Below are 22,969 nucleotides of genomic sequence, written 5' to 3'. Positions count from 1 at the left end.
ATAAAACCAAAATACTAATACTTAATGTCTTTAAAAGTGTATATAGATTTTTTTCTTTATTCTTTGCAATTCTTTTTTAACAGTCTAATAATAACCTTTTCCTCCTTGCCAACATTTCCTTAGGCATACCTACTAGGAGACACACAGGTAAAGAACCCAGTGAGTACAGAGAAGGTACGTAGAGTGTCTGGTTTGAGAAAAAAAAAAAAAAAAACTAGGGCAGGTTTAATGGCATTTATGCTGGAATTTAAAGGAAAGGTGGGATTTGCAGATGAACAGATGTTGGTGGTTTGAGCATATTTCTACAGGGATTGACAATGCAGCTATATATGATATCCCAAATCAGAGTTCTGTAAAAACTTGCCAAGGGAACCTGCCCAAAGACTCAGATTCCAAACTTGGTAGGGAAGGAAATTTTTTCCTACATGCCTTTTTTTTCTCTCTTTAATAATTTATTATTTTAAGACTTCAGAAATGGTCCCCTTACTTGTCCTCTGCTGTTTCATTCTTACCTCTATATAATCTGATATAGAGCAGCAATACACAACTTGAGGGGAGAGGAAAATATAATTTTTTTTAAAGAGCAGACATTGAATACATTTTCTAAAACACTGGAGGAGAATTTTTTTTTTAGAAAATAAATGTACTTACCAATATTTAAGTAATATTCATTCTTTTACAGAACATTGGGAAACAGCACAACCTTTAAACAATGACCTATTATTCTATTAATTCTACCTTTAAATACATTTTCATCTTTACCCCAACTCTATATGCTATATAGTATTATTCACTTTATTTTACAGATGAGAAAAGTGAATCATGTAATGGTTAAGCTAAGGCTCCCCTAAGGTGATACTGGAGCTGAAACTGGCTGAGGAAGTAGAGTAGAAATATGGAACATAAGGCCACATCCTCTACAGAGCATTCGATAGCACAGTGAGTGTGCACTAAGAGTTTGATAAATGGATATCAAAACTTTTTCATGGTACTACGAATGTGATTCCAGAGAGTAGAAAAGCATGAGTTTTCAGTCAACCAGAATTGATTTCAATCACAATTTTCTGAGTTTGGAAGATTTCAACTTAATCTAAGATCAAGCTTCAACTTTTTCAACCTAAAATGGCACAATGATACTAGACAGAAAGTAGGGCTGTGAGGAGTCCATATAGTATCTGTAAATCCACAGCAGCAATATCTACATATACAACTCAGTAAATGGTAGATTTTAATATTGACATGCCCACCACTTGAGGCTAATTTTATTCTTTTTCTCACTGACTTGTGATGCAGAATCTCCAGGGTACCACTCTATCAAATGTATCCAAAATAGCTCATATTTTATGAGCAAGTGAAGTATAAAATCACTGTAATGCAAGAATCCCTCTGAAATTATTTGAGTGCATGTCAGATTCTCTTGTAGGCGGATCAATAATTAATATTTGAATAGTGCTTTGCAGTTTACAAAGAATCAGTAAGAGCAGCAATTGATAATAGCTGATAAGGCACCACCCACAGAGGAAGCTTCAGACCTTGGATTATTTCACTCAGCATCATATAATAACTCTGAGCAAAATCTGAGGGCGTTATACCAACATTCATAAAATTATTCTACAGAAAAATATGTTTTTACCTCCTGGAGAAAGTGAAAATGAATAAAAACGATTACTATTACTAATTCTTTACCAGACAGAATATTGCCAGACCGCTTTTTAGAGCAGTAAGAAGCAAGGAAAATAATGAGAATAAAATGAGTTCAGATATAGGTAGAATGCAAACATGATTTGTGATATAGGTAGGATGAATATCTATCTATCATCTGTGTATCAATCATCTATCCATATTCATTTTCCATTCACAAAACATCACTAGGGTGAGAATTTCACTTTGCAATATTATGCTGCAAATGAACATCATGTTTCTTTTTTAGTGGATACCTTTTCTATTCCTAACCATTTGTCTGAAATAGTGGTTTGCAAACTTCGATGTGTCTCACGATCCTCTGGGGAGCTTGTTAAAGCACAGACTGCTGAGGCCAGTGCCAGTTTCAGATTCTGTAAATCTCAGGTGAGATCTGAGAATTTGCATTTCTAACTAGGTCCCAAGAAGTAACCATGCTGCTGCTCCTGGGAACATACTTTGAGAACTAGTAAAGGCCGCACTGAGGCTCAAAACCACTCTTCCCACAAAGAATCTTTTGATCACTCCTGGCCCCCTTAAAACCTTCCTCCTATGATGTTTTTTGCACATTATCAATTAAATTCATCACATTATAGGAGTGACAGAGGAGAGTGAAAGAAAGAGTATGAAATGGGGAATAAATATTTGTTTGGACTTACCCAATAAGTAGCTATATCCTCATGGACAAGTTTCTTTCCTTCTCATTAAGGTTTTTTTCCCTAAGGTTTTATCTTGTTCTTTTGTTTGAAATGCATTCCTCTGTTTCTTCATTTTGCTTGATTCTCTGTGTTGGTTTCTATGCATTAGATGGAACAGCCACCTCTCCCAGTCTTGAAGGAGTGGCCTCCTGCAAAAGATAAACCTTGTTTTTCAACGCTGTCCTAGCTTTGGTTGTCTCTCAAACCTTTGTGATTGTCCAAGCAGCCTATTTTATTTTAAATAGCTCCTAGTAGCTGAGGGTGTGCCAAAGCCTGCCAGTGTCCCAAAGTGGAGGACCTCAGTCAGCACTTAGATTCAGGCTGATTGGATGCATGTAAAAGCTCTCTCCTGGGATTTACTGGTGCTCTGGAGCACAGCAGAGGGAGAGATGGAGGGAGGGAGACAGGAGGGAAGTTGGAAGATAGCACCTGCCAGAGGGGAAAAAAAGATTCCTCACTCCCAACTTTAGCAAAGCAGAGGGAAGCAGAAACTCAGAATATGTGTAAATCACCCATGCCCTTAGAGCCAGTAAGTAACCTGCTAGATTCAAATTCGGAACTACTCAGTTCTCAAATGAACTCTTCTCCATTCTAATTAGAACAGAGAGTAGAGTTGAGAGGTTGTACAGGTCACTACCACCTCTGAATTCTGTGGTCTTAATCATTTCAGATGATTAGTCTCATCTTTCAAATTTGAAGCTAAGTCTCCTGAAGTATTATGTGTTAAAGCAAATGTTAATAATTTATTTGCTGTATTAAGGCCTATTCTGTGCCAGGTATATCATAGGAGATATACCTAATTTAATTTAATCCATACCTCCACAGAGAGGCCTCTGGTTGACCCGAATGAAAGTAGCTTCTTTCAGTTTCATTCTTTTATTACCATATTGTATTCTTCAAGCTGCACTTGACACTGTCATAATGTATAATGCTTATTGCTAGTCTATATTGTGTCTCTCTGCTTTGAATGGAAGCTTAATGAAATTAAAGATCTTATTTGAATTGTTTAATTTTTATCTTCCCCAGCTAGCATATAGTGCCTTAGAACACAGTAATAGACAAGTAACTATTTGTTGAATAAATGTAGAGGATGTATATTATTCCCTCTTTATGACTATTTCAGCTAACAGTTAAGACATTATCTTAATGATACATCAATTCAGATTTATTTTTCCATTTGACCCCCAATGACCACGCGAGAAGCCTGCAGAGCTTCTCAGAGTCAATAAAGAAAAGTTTTATATCCAAAAGCATTGTCCTTAATGATACTCTACATCCTCACTCTCTTTCCATGAGCACCAAAATTCTAACTACAGTTGACCCTTGAACAACACGGGTTTGTGTTGTTCAATCCACTTATACGTGGATTTTTTTTCACTAGGTACATATTACAGTACTACACATGCATGGTTGATTGAATCTACAGATATGGAACTGCAGATATGGAGGGCTGACTATATTCTTGTTATGTATATATACATGTGAACTATTTTTATACGATTAAATATCTCACATTTTGAAGAAATTTGGCTTAAAAACACAGGTGATGACAAAAGATTTTCAATGAAGTTTTTTAGGAAGATTTTGAATTTGATATCATTGTTTAACTGTCAGTCTTCCACTAACAGAGGAATAAAGAACAGAGTTTGGCATCAGGAGACTTGGCATTAAATCTACTAGCTTGGATGGGCAGTATAATGTAGGGTTTAGACTGTTGCATCCCACCTCTGTCACTTACTACCTGCATGATCTCAGCCTATCCATTTAAATTACATATGCCTTGGTCTCTTTATCTTTAAAATACCACTGAAAATAAACGCTTCATCATATGTTCTAAGAATTGGATGGGGTGACGCATATAGAGTTTTGACACAATCTATACTTGACATATGGAAGTCTTACCTATAACTTTTCTTTCTCATTTTTCTTTTTCTTTAGAATAAGACACCTTTACCTTATCTTCACTGTTCTTTTATTCCTCTCATTTCAATTTTTAAAGAAATAATAATAATATAATGATGATAAAGAAATTAATAGTTTTTTCAAGGTGAAATCCAGTATTCAAATTCAGCTGTTAATCTCATCCTTTCCACCAAGATGGATGCTTCCTCATTTTATTCCTTGAAAACTGAAGCTGCTCTTTGCAAATACATTCTACTTTATCAGGTAGGTTGGGCTCGTGAGCTGGTTAAACCTGATAGAGCTCACCAAAGGCTCTTGATTTTACCTGGCTTTCTTTATTACAATTATCACATGGAACAATACTGGTTAACGTCATCCCTCCTGGGTTGCAATTAGCTTAATCTCAAGTATACTTCAGCCTTTAGTGGGCTTTTGATCTAAGAATGTTATTTGGTTCAGGCCATCTAAATACTCATTGGTCTGAAAGATAACTGGCAACATTTATAATGGAGGTCACTCTTCTATTAATTTTAACTGTATTATGGCTTTTGATAAAGTGGGCAAGAGTGGATGTTAATCTATTTTGTACCTGAAAAAAAAATGCCTTCATGAGGACAAAGTGCCAGTGGGACAAACTATACTTTATTTTAAAATAAATAAACATGTTTATTTATTTTAAATAAATGTTTAAAGAATAAATATGTTTTCAGAATAAATCCCCTTGATATAATAATTACTTTTGGCATTTCTGACTCTTGTCTTTTAATGGGAAAATGAACATACTAGAGAAAATGAGCATCGTGAATTCATGAACCAACTTTTTACTCTCAGTGCGAAGGTGAGACTCCCATAGAGTCAGCAAGTAGTTATTGGCTGTGTATGACATACCAAGTACTGTGGTAGATCTAGGGCAGGGTTTCTCAACCGCAGCACACTGGAACTGTGAGTGAGGCAATTCCATCATGAGTGGTTGTACTCATAACATCATAGGCTGTTTAGCACCATCCATACTCTCTACCCACTAGATGCCAATTTCACCTCCTCCTCTAGTTGTTACAACCAAAAATGTCTACAGATATTGCCACATGTCCCCTGAGGGCAAACTTGCTCATGGTGGAGAACCATTAACTTAAAGTGTATAGAGATTAATCAGACAACTCTTGCCTTAAATATATGTATCAATTTATCTAGAAACACATGTAATTAGAAAATTCATATTCATAATTTCCATGCATATATCTGTATGAGAGTAAATAGAGTATAAACTTATATTTAAGGCATTACCTGCAACATTATCTATATTAGCCAGAAGAAAAAATAATCTCAACTTTCTAGAAGAAGGAAGAAAACAATTTGTATCTCAATTGTTTTCTATATGAGTTTACTATATGTTAGGCAACACGCTAGATTTTGTCACATATATTAGTACATTTTTTCATGAACATTCTATGTTTTATTATTTTTTTCTCTATTTATAACTAAGAAAACCATTAACATTGTTAATCATGTGTTCGAGTAAACACAACACACTGTTGTCAGAGCTTGACTTTTAATTCAGATTTGTCTGATTTCAAACATTCTGCTTTTTACACAAAAATCACAAAAGAAAAGTGTTTAAGAAACAAAGTTAAAAAAAAGAAAATGTTAATACAATAGGTTAAAATATAAACTATTTGGAGAAACTATGAGAAAAAGGAATTTTTTAAGTTTAAAAAACAAAATATGCAAAGATATGTTGACTATGATCACAATCAAAGGAATCGATGTCAACATGGGTATAAAGTGTATATGGAACACATCGGACTTGAATGGTTCATGCAAAAACAATCACTTCTGGTTAGTGGGGCTATGAGGTGATATTGTTATGAGGAATTATTATATTTGCTGTTTTTAACAGCTAATATAAAACACATTATAAAAAGCATTTATGTGGAATCTAAGTGTACACTTTAAAGTCAGAGATTTATTTGACTTTGAAAGAAAAAAGCAGGCTGGATTTTAATAGCTCTTTTGCTCTGAGAAAGTAAAGTGCTTTGCTGACCTCTGAGAATATAAAGCACTTCAGACTAGGAAGAGAATGAAGAGAAAATAAATCGCTGCCACCCTGTGAGAGTGTGTGGATGGGGCATGTGGACTGACTCACACAAGCATCAATACATGGGAGATGGACACAGCAGGAAGAGATGCTCTGGAAACCTGTCAGCCAGAGGCAGAACCACACATGGGCATGACCTACAAGGACTTAGATTGCAGTAAGTGGGCAATTATTTTCTGACTTTTAAAATGCCACACATGTTTTTTTCTCAAGAAAATATTTACCTTTGAACTACTGAACTGTTTCAAAGAAACATAGATTCAGAACTACAGTAATGCAGTTCAATCTTTTGTTACAGACAAGGCAATGCATACCAAGGAGAAATATCCCCAAATTCAGTGAAAAAGTTTGCAAGAAGACAGTATATTTAAATCAACGTGAAAAACATTTTTGTGGGAAATAGTTCCTTTGTGTATTGCCTGCACGTTTTGCTCTTTTAGCTCTGTTTCATTTCCTTCACTGTAAACATTTATCATCCACCATGTCATATTCTTCATAAATTGCTAGGGAAACAGAAGTAAATACATAGCTCTAAAGCTCACTTCCTCCAGTGGCGCTGGGGTAACAGTGATCATAAAGTGAGGAGGCAGCTCTAGGAAGGTTGGAGGGCTGGTAACAGGGAAGGCTTCATCTAAAAGTTTAATTATAAGGAGAGTCAACCAACCAGACTATAGATAACAGATATTCCAGACAGAAGAATTAGCATCGAAGGATAGGCTGTCAGGGTGGACTCAATTGTAAAAGGTTCAAAATCAGAGAGCAAACTCTGTGTCATAGACAGTCTTTCAAAGATCTGACCAAGAAGGATGATATTTTAGGACGAGAATCATGCAACAAATCCTGGGCTAAGGACTTCTTGTAAATTATTAATTCTCCATAGTAACCTGCCAGGTAGAGATTTCTGTCTTCATTTTAAAGGTGAGGAAACCAAAGCCCAGAGAAGTGACTTGCTCAAGGCTCTGAAGTGCTGAAGCTTGAATAATACTCAAACTTATACAGTGCAAGATGATTTCTAAATGGCTTCCAGTATACCACACTGAGCAGAGATGTCTCTTACCCCATCCATTCCCACGTGGTCATTTAAACACAATAACTTGCACTGTTAATTTTGGTCATTTGATTTCAGTTCATAAAAACTCTAGGGCAAACAGGCAGTTCCAAAGGAGAGAACTGCAGGCTGAACACAATTAGCTTAAAAGAATAGAAAAAAGGTTTTGGAGTCTGCCTGGGATATGCCTATGTATCTTTAATATTAGAAGATAGCTGTGGGACCAGCAAATGCTGGAGAATTCACATAGTATGTTTGTCATAATCCCATCCTACTCTCTAACTTTAATGGTTCTGTGTATCAAAAATCTGTCCACAAGAAAACTCTCAACAAATTCTTGTGTTTTCCCCAGGGCCTACAGGATAAGTAAGCTGCAGAAGCCCTTGCATGGCTCAGGAAGTCATCCACAATCTAGCTCCTACCTGTCCTTGAACTTCATCTCCTCTCTCTTGCCCCTTATGCTTTATAGTTCAGATATATAGATTATCTGTAGCTTCTCCAACATGCAATACTCTCTCAAGTCTCTGCACCTCAAAAAAGTTTTCTCTAACTGGAAGCTCATCTTTTTTGTTTGTTGGCCTGGAAAACATCCACTCATCATTCAAGTTCCAAGCTAAACTCTATCCCTACTATGACACCTTCTCTGTTTATCCCCTTAACAACAATCAAGTAAATTTCTTTGATGCTTTCTAGCTTGTAGACACCTCCACTAGCTTGTAGACACCTCCACTAGCAAAAGTATTTCATGGTGTTGAAATCATTTGCTTGCTTGTTTTTTTCCCCACTAGACTATACAACCCTATTTCATTGTGCTTCTTTTCATCTGTGAATTTTAACATCAACACAATGAGGGACTCATGGTATATGTTTATGACGATTAATTTTATGTGTCAACTTGGTTAGCCCATAGTATCCAGATATTTAAACATTATTCTAGATGTTTCTGTCAAGGTATTTTTTTAGTTGAGGCTAACATTTAAATCAATATACTTTAAATAAAGTATATTACCCTCCATAATATAGGTGGGCCTCATCAAATCAGTTGAAGGCCTTAATAGAAAAAAAGACTGACTCCTCCAAAAAAAGAATGAATTCTGCCAGCAGATGACCTAAGGACTTGAACTGCAACATCAACCCTTCCCTGTGTCTCCAGTCTTGTTAACCTCCCCTGCAGATTTAGAACTTCCCAACCTCCACGATTGCTTGAGCCAATTTCTTAAAATCAATCAATCAATCAATCAATCAATCTTCCTCTCTCCTCCCTCTCTTCCTCTCACTCTACTCTCTCTCTCTCTCTCTCTCTCTCTCTCTCTCTCTCTCTCTCGTCCCACATCCTATTGATTCTCTTTCTCTGAAGAACGTGGACTGATACAATGCTGAATGGATTTGTTAAAAAAAAATTAATTGATAGAATCTTCCTCTTCCTACACTGGTTTTCTTTTGTCTGTAAATAAAGAATAATGTGTACAACTGAATAAGCTTTAGAATTTATACTAATAAAAGCTCTGATGGTTATTATAGGGGAAAGGTTTTCATTAGTAATTACTTCTACAAAAGAAACTATTAACTCCCAAATGTCCCAAAATTCCATCCTCACTAGGAAGACATATTTTCATATATTTCAATTCCTCTATTAATTATTATTTGAAAACTGACTTAGAATCAGAAGATCTGGGGTCTGACATAAGCTCTGCCACTCAGGAGCTGGAAGATCTTGGGCAATATCACTCAACCTCTTTGACCCTCAGTTTTCTCACCTGTGATTTGTGTACTTTCAGGTGACTTGATGTCACCTACTTCTATGAAAGAGAGGAAATTTAAGTGGAAGAAAAGCATGATTTAGACACAGAGACATAAGGTTTGAATTCAGGCTTGTTAACTTGTTGGTCATGCATTTCTGAAAAATGTTGTTCACCTCTCTGTCTATCAGCTTCCTCATCTATACATGGAGATAATTGCATTTGCCTCACTGTATTGTTATTCGAATACAGTCTGGTGCTGCAGACATAGCTAAGGCTTGAAATGAAATAATCAGGGATACACTTGAATTGCTCTTGAGTCTAGAGGGAGTGTTTCTTGTTAGTGCCCAGATAGTCATAACAACTCTGTGCAGGGAAGTGAGTTGTTTCCCAAGTCTGCACTATGCAGGAAATGAGCCTTCCTACCAAAGGAATTTTAAAATATTCCTCACATTATCTCAAGAGCGAAGGGTCCTCACAGAGTAAGTGCACACACCATGAGCGTGCAGATACACAAGTAAGATGTCCAGGTAGGAGATGCAGAGAGGCTGCTCTTCACAGCCTGGTCTGCACACTGAAGACCAGTGATTCGGACATTGACAAACGTACCCTAGAAACATAGGTATAACTTTGTACTTCAGGACTGTTCTTTGGGAAGTCACATAATCCAGGGCTAAGGGTCTCATCTGTTAGTGATAGCGCTTGAACAAGATGAACAGATGGGCACTCACAGAAAATCTTTGGACTGGACTAAAACATGTGACCAGACACTTCAAGAGAGTAGCTAATTCTAGGAAGGACTGTGAAGTTTCATTGTTAGCCACTACAAATTCTTAAAGTTTATTTTATATTCATGTGTACATCTAATTATATTTTTTTCAAGATAAAGTTTCAGCCCTTAGTAACACATTTTCCATCATCAGAAAATACTGAGTGTAGGGGGCTCTTACAATGTTAAGACTAACGTGATGGATCACATGGTACCACCTAATTATACAAGCCAGGATTCTGGTGATCAGTGTCTAAACTGCTTCCGAAATATAATGCTGACTAAGCCAGGTATATATTTTATTAGTAGTAGTAGTAGCAGTTGTTGTCATATTAAATTTTTGAAGGGTAGAGGTGTTGTATGAGCCATAAGGAAATTATCATGTATAGATATTTTCGAAGTAAAAATTGCATAGGACAAAGTTAAAGAAGTAAGGTAGATTTATTCAAGGCTGTTGCAATAGAGAGATGACAGAACTCAGCCTGAGCGCAAACTGGGGAATTTTAAGAGCTGGAATTACAGGCCATCTTTGTTTGCTAATTGGTATTACTCAAAGGAAAAGTGAACTTTCTAATATCTTCCTGATAGGAAGTTGTTTTAGAACTTGAAGCAAAGTGCCAACTGAAGTTCATCTCCTAACTTCCCACAGAAGCTAGGAAATTGGGGCACTGTCTTCCTTGATGATCATATTTCAAGGGCATGGCTCCCAGGCCCTTGAGAAAGATAGTCTTGGGTTATGAATATGGCAAGAAGGTTTTTAAAAGATTTACATTTCTAAGGGGTAGAAACAAAATATGAAGTTCCAAGTTGTCTAAAGTAAACGCTCTAAGGAAAGGGAGGTCAGGGCCTAGAACCTTGTCCAAAGTTTAGTCAAGCTGAGGGTAACAGCAGGACCATCTTGGTAAACATGTAGATCACAGGACATCCTCAATGCATTTGAGCTCTCATGATTAATACGCTCATCATTATCCGTGCTCTATGTTTTTCCATTTGGAATTTGCCTTTGTACACTTTCTCAAAGGGAGGTTGTTAACTGTTTAAAAATATTTTTCTTGTGCTTCAAAAAATAAATGCCTCTCCTCTCATGAGATCAATAATTCATTATATTAGTTGTCTCCTTTCTCACTTAAAAAAACTAATTTTTCACTGCACTTTACACTTGAAAGGATTTCAACATTAAAGTTTGAAACTTTCCCTCACATCAGTTTTATTTGCTCTAATTAAAACAAGATTAGCTGACTTTCACAAGTCATTTACAAAATGTACAACTGCATTCTGAGAACTTATCTAATTATATAGACAACATGGGAAATTGCAAGAAGATACTGAAATTTAATATTTTCTTTACACTACTGTCTTCAAAGCTTCATTAATGAATGGTTATTAACATATTCTCTGTGAATCAGAATCTTGTTATCTTTCATTTTATCTTTTTAACTGAACAACAGAGCTTCCTAAAAAACACAAACAATTAAAATGGAAGCATTGGGAGAGAGAATCAGCACGATAAGAAAGTGCTCTGTTCTGGATTCTTTTACAGACATACATGATTTTATTTAATCCACGTGGCTATACAGTTGACTGGGTGCATTATTCTCATTTCACAGATGAGAAATTTGAAGCTCAGTGATGTTAAATAACCTAACCAAGCACAATAATCTAGTAAATAAAGAAAAAAGAATCAAATCTCTGACCCTAGTCTGTCATCTATAACTCCCATATACTTATCATTATCAATAAGAAGTAGGTACAGAAGAGGACTTGGTGAGTCATTTTGGAAAATCATATTAAATATTAGAATATACATTTCTACTTGGCATATGGAAAATATATTTAAAATATAAGTGGTAGAAAGTAAAGTTCCAAATGAAAAATTCAAAGTAAAACTCTTCTCATTTGAAGGACAAGTAATCTCATTGAAGAAAATAAGAGAATCTTGTTTTGTTAGGGCTGGGAGATACTCACTTTTCTATAAAGGAAAAATATTAGAAAATATAGAGACCTTTCCCTATACTGTGAAATTGTTTGATATTCCATTTTGGAAGAGGCGGTACAATTTTTGAAAACATAAAGATCGCCATGAAGTGAACAAGTAGAAGGTAATGCAGCACTGGATTCGAGAGTTGGCAACTTGGGAGGCAGGCACAGAAAGTTCAGATCTTGGAGAAATGGAAAAAAAGAAGAGATTCAACAGTGAGAACCTATAACTTCCCCCTGTAAGCCACAGGCTCCTTCACTCTTGGAGGGAGATGGGGAGAGAGGGAGAATGTGGGGACTCTGTCTCTCCCTAGAACATACTATAGCAGAACCCTACCAGCGCCAACAGTCTGAATGACCCTGGAAGCAGATTATTCCCCAGAGCCTCGGAGAAGAAAGCAGCTCTGCCAACACCTTACTTTTAGTCTGGTGAGCCCTATATGCAATTGAACCTACAGAACTGTGAAATAATAAGTTTGTGTTGTTTAAACCACTAAATTTATGGAGATTTGTTATGGAAGCTATAGAAAACTAATATACCACATTCATCTGAGTTCATCTGTGCACTAGTGCATATAACTTAAAAAAAAATGTTTCCTGAATTTGTTTATAGTTGCTATGCTAGATAATGCTATTTCTCATCTCCTCTTCTCAGTTAAATTGAGACTTCGTCAGAGATACAGACCCAGACTGATTTATTACGGTTGGTATACAGTACGAGTGACACAAAACTTTTCTCAGATCTGGCTCCATCACTCTTGGGTTTTTCAAGACTATGAAAATCAGTGGATTTCGGTTCCCAGTTTCTGTGTGTATAAATGTGGGTGTAATTGTGAATATCTGCTCTTCAAAATGAAAGTAATGTATACGACGTACCTATGTTCATGTGATGGGTGTAGTGCCTGGTGCACCATGTTTCCTGATGACTATACTGTGGGACATGCACCTAGAAACCCTGGCTCCTCAAAGCAGGGCAGCTTCACTGTGAACGTGGGAAGTGAAACACTTTACCCCAACACCCACAATAATTCCCCTTGTCATCTAATTTTTAAAAATTATTGTTTAAAACAGGCTGCATTTCCACTACTTCCACATTCTGATGCTAACAGATTGTTTCCTATATAACTGAAAAGTGATTCTTCACTGAACTACCCATTAACTGTGCTATTTTCTTGAGACTGCTCACAAAATCAATAAAGCTGGAGTTTGAGAAAGAGTGATAATAAATTCTATCACTCTCTCAGGCTTTAAGTGACGGATTCCTGTTAGATATAACTATGGATTGAAGGCACTAAATGCTGTCTTGTGCATTTTATCTGACTTTGTGTTCATACAAATTGAAAGTAAGCAATATCAAGGTGTCTGTTCCCCAAAATAAAAGGAGAGATATAAAAGAGAAGACAACTGAGTTGAATATCAAAACTGAATGACCCCATGAAATACATGTATATTTCAGTCAAGATTTTATGGAAAAGGAAATCTGAGAGAATATCTATTTTCTGCTATGTAATAAATGCTTAGGGTATACAAAAAGAGACAGATTGCCCTGGGCAGACTTGGAGCAATAATTGTATGCATGCATAATTACCAAGCTAAAGAGAAAATTTTAACTAAAGCATGAAATTTCAAAGACAAATAACTTTCTGCACTACTGGGACTATCTTCAGTAATTTCTAAAACTCGATAAACTCGGCAAATGGATTTAATGAAGTCAATATTACTACCCTTCCCCAAAATTAGGCATGTTCAACTAAAGAAAAATTTGATGATTAATTTTTGGTTAACTCTTGGCTTTCTATCTTTTGCATCCTTTTACCTTCAACCTTTTAGGGTTTTATCATATTTTTTTCCTTTACCAGTTAGAAAATTATAAATTGATATCTAATATTTTAGTGGTTACTGCAGAAATTCTGACATATGTTCATATTTACACAATACCTAAATTTAAAAATAAAATGTAAATAATAATTCCTAACTTAAATCAATACAATAAATCTTCTGCTTTGAAGTTCAAGAAGCTTAAACATCCTTAACTTAAATTACCCATTTCTTAAGTGGGATCTGACTTCCTTTATTCCTTACAAATTAAATATTATGAAACAGTTAGTGAAACACATTAACATTAATGAAAAACAAACAAGAATTTAAAACTGTACAGGCCAACCATATTTACTAGCCAGATTCTGCCCTCAGCCTACAAGTCTGCAATCTCTGATTTATGAGTTTCTTTAATAAGGCTTTTAAGGTAATAAAATATCAGCTGGGGAGAACTGAAGCTAAATACAAATTAACTGTATACTTTTCACCAAATGGTTAATTGAAACATGGCATCTACCAGTACAGCTATAATTAAAGTAAAATTCTAGTGGAATTAGCTATTCTTCAAAATGAAGTACTTTGTAAATTCACATATGGTTAAGGAAAATATTTCAATTTTGGTTAGTACAGTTTCCCTGCTCTAACATTTAACGATGCATTGGAAACTGGGTTTCAATGAAAGCTTTATTTGCAAAATCCTTCAATTACAAATTTTACTGGCATTTTGGTAGCAAAAATAGAGTCATTTTTGTAAATATTTTACTCCTTGAATACAAAAATTGTATCAAAGTACAATTAAAATTAGACGAAGATTTTTAAGAAAATTGGAACTTTCTCACTTCATTCACACAATCAGCAAGGATTTGCCCACTGGAGTAATACTTCATTAACTGCCAGTGGCAATGAAGCAGGTAAGTTGCTCTGCCCAGACAGTGCATGTGATGTCCAAAAAATTACCTAAATTTACTAACCCTCATTTTTGTCATCTAAGATAGAGATAATGACACTTTTCTGTCACTGGCAAAGCCTGCCAACAATTCCTGGGACGTAATCATAGAATCTGGGTAATAAAGTCTAACCTTTTTTTCCCTTTTGTTTGGTCTCGTTTCACTTACTCATAGCAGGGGTCGCGTGCTGACGCCACACATCAGCCCTTCAGACCAGCGTTCCTCTTGTGAAAGGGCCGCGCGCCACACTTCAGCTTCGTGTACCCTGCACAGGAGCTCCGAAACAACACTGCAGTTCAAGATGGCGACGGCAAGCTGCGGGCCAAGAGGCTGCAGCCGGCACTGCGATCTGAAGCAGCTGCGCCAGACTCGCGAGAACTCCGCAGCTGCGCAGGACTCGCGAGAACTCCGCCGCGCCCCGCTCCCGCCGGAGAGAATCCTCGAAAGCAGCCCCTCCCACCGCCTGTCTGGAAGCACCTGTGCTCTGGAGCTCGCACCTCTCCTTGCTTTGATCAAAGAATGAAGCTTTTCTTTGCTTCTGAACTGAATTAGGCCTCCTATTGGCTCCAAAGACACGGAACAGAGGGATTCCTGTTGGGGATTGACTTGAGAAGGTCGGTAACATTTTCTTAAACATTTTGCTACCTTGCAGCGTACCGAAGAGAAGTGCTTGTCACAGAAAAATCACAAATAAATGTTAGCTCATATGATTATTTGCCATATTCCATGTAAGTAGTAAACTCTTCTTGGATAAGTTGCCTTCTCATTTCTGATGAGAAACTGAATAATAAGGAGAAAATATTTGCAATAATAAATAAATAAGCAAGTACAAGAAAAAGTATGGATTTTTTAAATCTGAATAAAATTTTTAGTTTATAAGGTCTTTGTTTTCAACTTCTCAAGAGAAATGATAATAGCTTTCTACACCACTTTGAAGAATCTGTTACCTGAATCATTTTCAACTTTTTTTTTTTTTTAACTAATGTGAAACTGTACGAAAACCTCTGTGATAATTGTGGTAGGTGTGTTTAAAAACACAACTCGTGGGCTTCCCTGGTGGCGCAGTGGTTGAGAGTCTGCCTGCCGATGCAGGGGACACGGGTTCGTGCCCCGGTCCGGGAAGATCCCACATGCCGCGGAGCCGGCTCGCTGAGCCTATGCTCTGCAATGGGAGAGGCCACAACAGTGAGAGGCCCACGTAGTGCAAAAAAAAAAAAAAAAAAAAAACACAACTCGTTAAATCTTTTGTTTTTTACTTTATGTTACTAAAAATGTTTTAACATATAGAAAAAATAGACTAGTATTAAAAATAGTCTAGTATTACAAACACCCAAGTGCTTGTTACTGACGCAGTTGTCTGTCAGTATCTGTGGGGGTCGGTTCCAGGACTCTCAGATTCCAAAATCCCCAGATGCTCAAGTCCCTTATAGTATAAAATGCCACAGTATCTGCATATAACCTACGTACATCCTGCCCCATATGCCTTAAATCACCTCTAGGTTACTTCTAATACCTAATACAATGTCAATGCTCTGTAAGTAGTTGTAAATACAATGCAAATGCTGTATAAATAATACAGTTGCCTTCTGGAGTGTGGCAAATTCAAGTTTTGCCTTTTGGAACTTGCTAGAATCTTTTTCTGAATGTTTTTGATTGGCGGTTCGTTGAAACTGTGGATATAGAGCCCTCAGATAGGGAGGTCGACTGTATTTACTGTTAACATTTTTTCTATTTGCTTTATCTATTTTTAGTTTGCTGAAATGTTTTAAAATAGAGACATCTTATAATTTTATCCCTCATAATATATTAAATAATCTGAAAAGAAAATGATGATTTTTGATTTTACATTAATGTATATGCTCAGGCCATTCACAAGGGAAATAGCTAGTTTGTGAACAATCACATGAAAACTGCACATTACCAGCTGACAGTGTAATAGTCAACTACAAATTTATCAGGATTATTACACTTATGCAATGTCAGTAATCTATGTAATTATTATATGTAATGCCATTAGACGTAAATATTTCTATCAATATTCTATCAATTCTCCCATCTTACTTTATTCATTAAAGGCAAAATTAGCCATTTTATTAGAAATTATGATAAAACGTAGTCATAATTCACATTATGAGAAACCTGTTCTTTCTTGCCTTTTTTTTTCACTTTAACAAGGTGATTTTGTTAAGTGTACCTATTGTAATTTATGTTTACTGTATTTGAAATTTCAATTTATTTATATTTAAGAAAAAATATACTTAAAATTATAAAAAGAGCATGAAGCATGAAGCTGTCTCTGCCCTGACCACATCCATTCAGTTTACCTCTGATTCTGAATACGGACAGAAATGTTCCTCTGTGATTAGTTTATCATCATACATAACAGGGGCTAGAGTGAAAACTGAAATAATGCTAGGTATTTATAAAAAAGAATTTGAAACAACAAGGTCCTACTCTATAGCATAGGGAACTATAATCAATATCCTGTGATGAACCATAGTGGAAAAGAATAGAAAAAAGAACATATACATTGTATAACTGAATCACTTTGCTGTGCAACAGAAATTAACACAGCACTGTAAATCAACTATACTTCAATTTAAAAAAAACGAGTTTGAATATAGGTAATTGGTTAACAAGTTTCTTCCAAGGTAATAGGAACAAATAAAAGATGGTGTGTAAAAGAACTTCTGGACATGTTAATTTTTTTTAAGTTATAGAATATCCAGACAATAAAAAAATCGCCGTACTTATCCTAACTGGCACATTAAACACTGTACCCACAGATGTAGAATGCACATTATTTTAAGGAGTTCATGGAACATTTACCAAAATTGACCATATGCCAAGCTATTTAAAAAAAAAAAAGGCTTAATTTATCTTAAGGGATAGAAATTATCCAATATATATTTTCTGACTTCAGTGAAAATAAGCTAGAAGTCAACAATAAAAAGATAACTACAAAATATCCAACTCATTATAAACAAAGCAATAAAATTCTGAATAATCCATTGGTCAAAGAAGAAATAAAAATGTAAGTTAGAAATGATTTTGAACCGAATGGTAATGAAGATATGAAATGGAAACTAGTGGAATATACATTTCATCTTACTTCTATTTTGAGAACTGGCTCAAAAAAACTATCTCATTAATAAGAAAAAAAATCTTTGATAACGTCCATTAACAAAATAGCATTTTTTACATGAGATGCAATGACCGAAGAAAGAAATAAGAAATTAAAACTATTGTTAAAATATGTAGCTATATATAGATAGACACTTCAATTTGTTTGGAGGGTTAACCAATTTTATTCTTCCTTTCTTAAACATATGTCAGCTATAAAATCATCTGATGCTACCAACTAGATTGCCTAGCTTATAGAAGAAATTCAATGAGTATTTGTTGGACTAATATAGTGCTATAAAACTGACTAACATTTTCCCAAAATGACATTAGTTTTCACAGTTTTGTCTATCTTTGCTTATTGTGTTTCCTGACCTTTGATAGCTCTTCTTTTTTCTAATTGAAAAATCACTCTTCCTTCAAAAATCTCACCTCAAATGTCATCCCTTGATCTTTCTACAGCATAGTGCATGTAGCTCTTGAGATACAGGAAGTTATAAAAATGAACAGCCTTCTTGTCATTATTTGCCAATGACTCAACCCATATTTTTACTTAGGAAAGGTAGCATTGAAAATGTCAGCATTCATTAGGACTAAATTTATTATCCTTAAATTCTTATGTTGTCAACATCATTATTATATTATTGTAGTTATTCTTATATCCTTTATTTTAGCAATCATACATGTGGACCTTTCAGCATATCTAGAGTAATGTGGTATATACTATATATGACATGCATGGCTTCCCTCAAGTTTTCATTATTCTTTCCTGTTGTCACCATAGACCAGGAATCCCAATACTTTGTCATCACAAGACAAAGAATATCACATAACAAGAATATCAGTTTGTAAAGATCTATTTGTAAAACTAAATTTTTGGACCTAGTCATACGTAGGATTCCAATTGAACCTTATCCGGCTAATATATTTTAAAATATATTATAAGACAGACACAGTGCTAAGCGATTGTTACACTACTGTCTGATTTGCTCCACAAAATAGCTATGGATAAGGATTATGATTTTCACTTGTAGGCTAATAGTCTTTTGAAATGGGATGAAAAGACTTTCTAAAGCATGTGAAGCTGAGCCTGGTAAGTGCACTTTCATCTCTCCTGAAAGGGATCCAAAAAGTAGAGGAAAAAGTAAAATTAATTAAGTTAAAATTATTTTATTATTTAATAGTTAAATTAATAATTTAAAAAATTTAATTAAGTTAATTAAATTAAGTAAATGAAGTATAATTAACCTCCAGGTTAATTATAAACAATATTAATCTGAAATTCATATTTTGATCTAATTTTTCCACTTTCTTCCTTCACTCTGAGAACAGTTGTCACATTATCCATTGGCATGGAGCAGTCTTCAAAGGTAGAATCCTACATGTAGTAGTACACGATGAAATAAATACTAAATACTCCCCAAACATAAAGGCATAGTAAACACTTCTAAGTACCAAGTAAATACCAAGTAGACTAAACGTTCAGTTACAGTTCATCAGCTGAAAGTAAAGCCAAATGATTTGTGATGTGTCCAACAGCTTATATAAGGAGGAATAGTTTCTTAAATATGTCGTGTCTTAGAATTATATTTTGAATTGAATTAGCCCAATGTTTATCATGCATTTCTCAGTACTTATTTACAAACAATAACCTTCTACCCACTCAGTTTTTGACGGTGAAACTAGAAAAACACATTGAATTCTCAAAAATATATCGTTATTCTTTATGCTTCTCTTATACTTTCTGCCACTTGAAACTTTGCCATAAGGTATCAGTGCATCTGAGAACCTTGCAAATCCAATACTTTACTACAGCTCTGAACTTGAGAAATGTTCAGTGCCCCAAAGAGAAAATTCGTTTTTAATATGTAGCCTACACCATGTGTGGCATTTCTAAAAATGCATATCTTTAACATGAAAAAAGAAATGCTAAACCCATTAGCAGAAGTATTTATCAAATAGCTGTCTTTTCGAGTTTTGGTTTGCTCAGACTTAGGATCAAGTTATTCCTTTCTCAGAAGAAAAGTCCTTAATACCTAAGTTATAAAGCAAAACTTTTTTGTTAAGTCTTTTAACTCACTGAAGATCTTGTTGTTTTCTACCTCTTCAGTCTTATCTCAAAACTGTCTGTCACAACAACTGATATCAACATAGCACTGTCCAAACTAATCTTGACCAATAAAAAACACAGGAAGAAAAGCAGAGGGTTTCTTTTTCCCCTGCTTTTCTTTGATTTCTAAAATAGGACAAGAATGTCTGAATCACACCAAACAAGGAACTTCTGAAAATACAGGATTCTTAGCTTCACAAATCTCAAGGCTCAGGTGAGGCTGGATCCTGAACTCACTTTTTCAGCTCCCCGGTAGGGAATGTGGGACCCTCTTGAAGTGGACTCTAGAGGCTGTGGTGAAGATTTGCCTATACGTATGTCTAGCATCAGCTTCAAGCACAGTTACTTTAAATTTGCTTGAAAAAGTTTCACTAACTAAACCTTGTACTCTGGATCATTATTCATGTGCTTTAGGTTGCCTTGTTCCATTTCTGTGGGAGGGTGCCTTAAGCTAAGGGTGTCAGGTTTCTATCAATTAAAAAGTATTTAAAATTACAGCCCTAATTCAGTTCCCCTAATAATATAATAATAGTAAAAACAATCTTGAGTGAGTAGCCTCCTAATAAGATCAAAGGAGAGGGACCAGATTTATCTTCTCATCTGATACAAGGAAAAACTACCAAACTTCCGGAACAATGGTTTTCAAGACATTGGGCAATAAAGGACAGTAATCTCTGTGAAATGGGAAATACACGTTGTAAAAAGAGTCGTAGTCTCAAAAACAGGAAGAGGGAACATGATTGTGGTAATAATAAGTCAAGACTGTTTCCCCAAATAAGCAACAGAACTTAGCAAAATCTCAAACAATAGGGAATCACCTACCATTAATGCTGGGGAAAAATCAATGTAGCTGTCCTTGTTAAGAAACGCAAGCTCAATTATGAGTGTTAAAAGAATTGCTGAAGCCTCTATGTGGCAAGTAATTCAAAGGAAACATTAAATTTCCTTGATAGGTATGACCTGCTTTTGTTACAATGTTCTAATCCTGAGACTTTGTCTATTAGGGTGATGCTTCCCATGCTGTGATGTTGTAATTAGCCATCACTCTGATGATGAGCCAACTCCTAACCCTTCCGCTTTGAAAATTGCAGTCCCTTTTCAGGCCCTGTGATCCTGGGCTACTCTAAGAAGTCCATAAATTCTAATAATAGGGGGAATTATTATTCATTTTCTCCCCCCAAATGTTATTAACTGTAAATTTTAAAAGCCTTTATTCCCCAATATATCCAGGCAGGCCATTTTATTATTCCGAACTTGGACTAAAATTTTATTGCCATGGTACTTCTGGAATGAAACAAGATAAGAAAAAATGTATAATTCTTCAGCTTTTATATTATTCTGTCCAGTTTAATATCATGGGATAAGAAAAAGTTCTATCTTTCCACAAAAAGCTTTTTTAATAGATTTCAATTGCTCAATTCTGTGAGAGGGGTATTGATAAAGTTTTCATACCAACATATATATCAATATAATATATATATATACATATATATGTTAATATATTAACATACATGTATTTGGCACCTCCTGTGTGACAGAAGATGTTCTAAGTGCTAGTGAAAAAATAAATATATTGTACATATCAGTCAGGGTACAAAGAGGAAACAGAATCAGCACAGAAATTTGAATGGGGAAGATTTCACATAAAAAATTATTAACTATAACAGGAAATTGAGTAACAAGGTATTGGCTCATAGTAAGTAAAGAGAACTCTAAACAATATGGGAATAGTGGATAAGAAGCAACCACTAGGCCTTGGGCTGAGTGTACCCCTAACGCCCAAGTCTGAGATCCAAACCTTGCTGGAGGTCACAGCTGTTGTCCCCTGGGGGCAGAGAAGTCACTAAACTGCCATGCTGGGTGAACTTGAGCATGCCTTCTATGGTTCCAGAGAAAGTTTCACGGGGAGGTGACTCCCCAGAGGCTGCTAAACCACCCAGGACAGAGCAGTTGCCCATTAAGGCGACCAGTCTTGTTATGGTTTATTTGAGATTGCCCCAATTATAAACCAGAAAGTCCCATATTCCAGGGATCCCCTCAGTCCTCAGTAAATCAGTATGGTTAGTCCCTGAGTTTCTGGGAAAATCTTCTGACCACAAGGTGCCGTTGGTCACTATGCATTGCAGGGGCTGACCACTGGAGAAACAGCACGCATTCCCAGAGCCTGGCACTGGAGGAGCTGTCCACGCAGGCGCTGGGCACTGTAGAAGCCATGTGCTACAGGAGTGGAATGCTGGAGAAGCTGCTCACATTGCAGGAGCCAGTCACTGGAGCATGCACACTTGAGGAGCCCACGTAACGTTCACACCAGAACAGTAAGCTAAACCCTTCCCTCCTGCGATGTCTCTCCAGTGCTGTCTATTGACAAAGCTCAAGATCCAGCCAACTTGCAAAGAAAAAATATTTAAAGGGCCCTGAGCAATTGTTACATCACAGGTAGAAGGGATGTAAATGAAACTGAGAAGCATTAAACACATAACCAGCATATCATAAATGTTCTTTTCTAGTCTAGAACACTGAGTCTAATCTTTATAACTCTATCTAAAAAGTAACAGGTTCTGGTATAGCATCCTAGAATGTGAGTTTATTCAAGAATTTTTTTCTTTCTTGGCTTTAGTTATCGCATTTTAATTTTTTAATTTTTAAAAATTTTATTGAGGTATAATTGACATACACCATTATATTAGTTTCTGGTTTACAGCAAAATAATTTGATATTTGTATGTATTGCAAAATGACCACCACAATAAGTCTAGTTAACATCCTTCATAGTTACAAAACTTTTTTTCTTCTTGTGATATGGGAACTTTCAAGCTCTATTCTCTTAGCAACTTTCAAATGCAGTATTATTAATTATAATGTCATGCTGTGCACTATATCTCATGACTTATTAATTTTATAACCAGAAGCTTGAATCTTTTTTACCCCCTTCACCCATTTCACCCACCACTCACCCTCCCTCTGGCAACCATCAGTTGGTTCTCTGTATCTGTGAGCTTATTTTTCTTTGATTCCATATATAATCAAGATCATATGGCACTTATCTTTCTTCTGTCTGACTTAT

The sequence above is a fragment of the Pseudorca crassidens genome, chromosome 14 (genome assembly GCF_039906515.1).
Source record: "Pseudorca crassidens isolate mPseCra1 chromosome 14, mPseCra1.hap1, whole genome shotgun sequence".
Taxonomy (NCBI): Eukaryota; Metazoa; Chordata; class Mammalia; order Artiodactyla; family Delphinidae; genus Pseudorca; species Pseudorca crassidens.
This window is presented reverse-complemented; position numbering follows the sequence as displayed.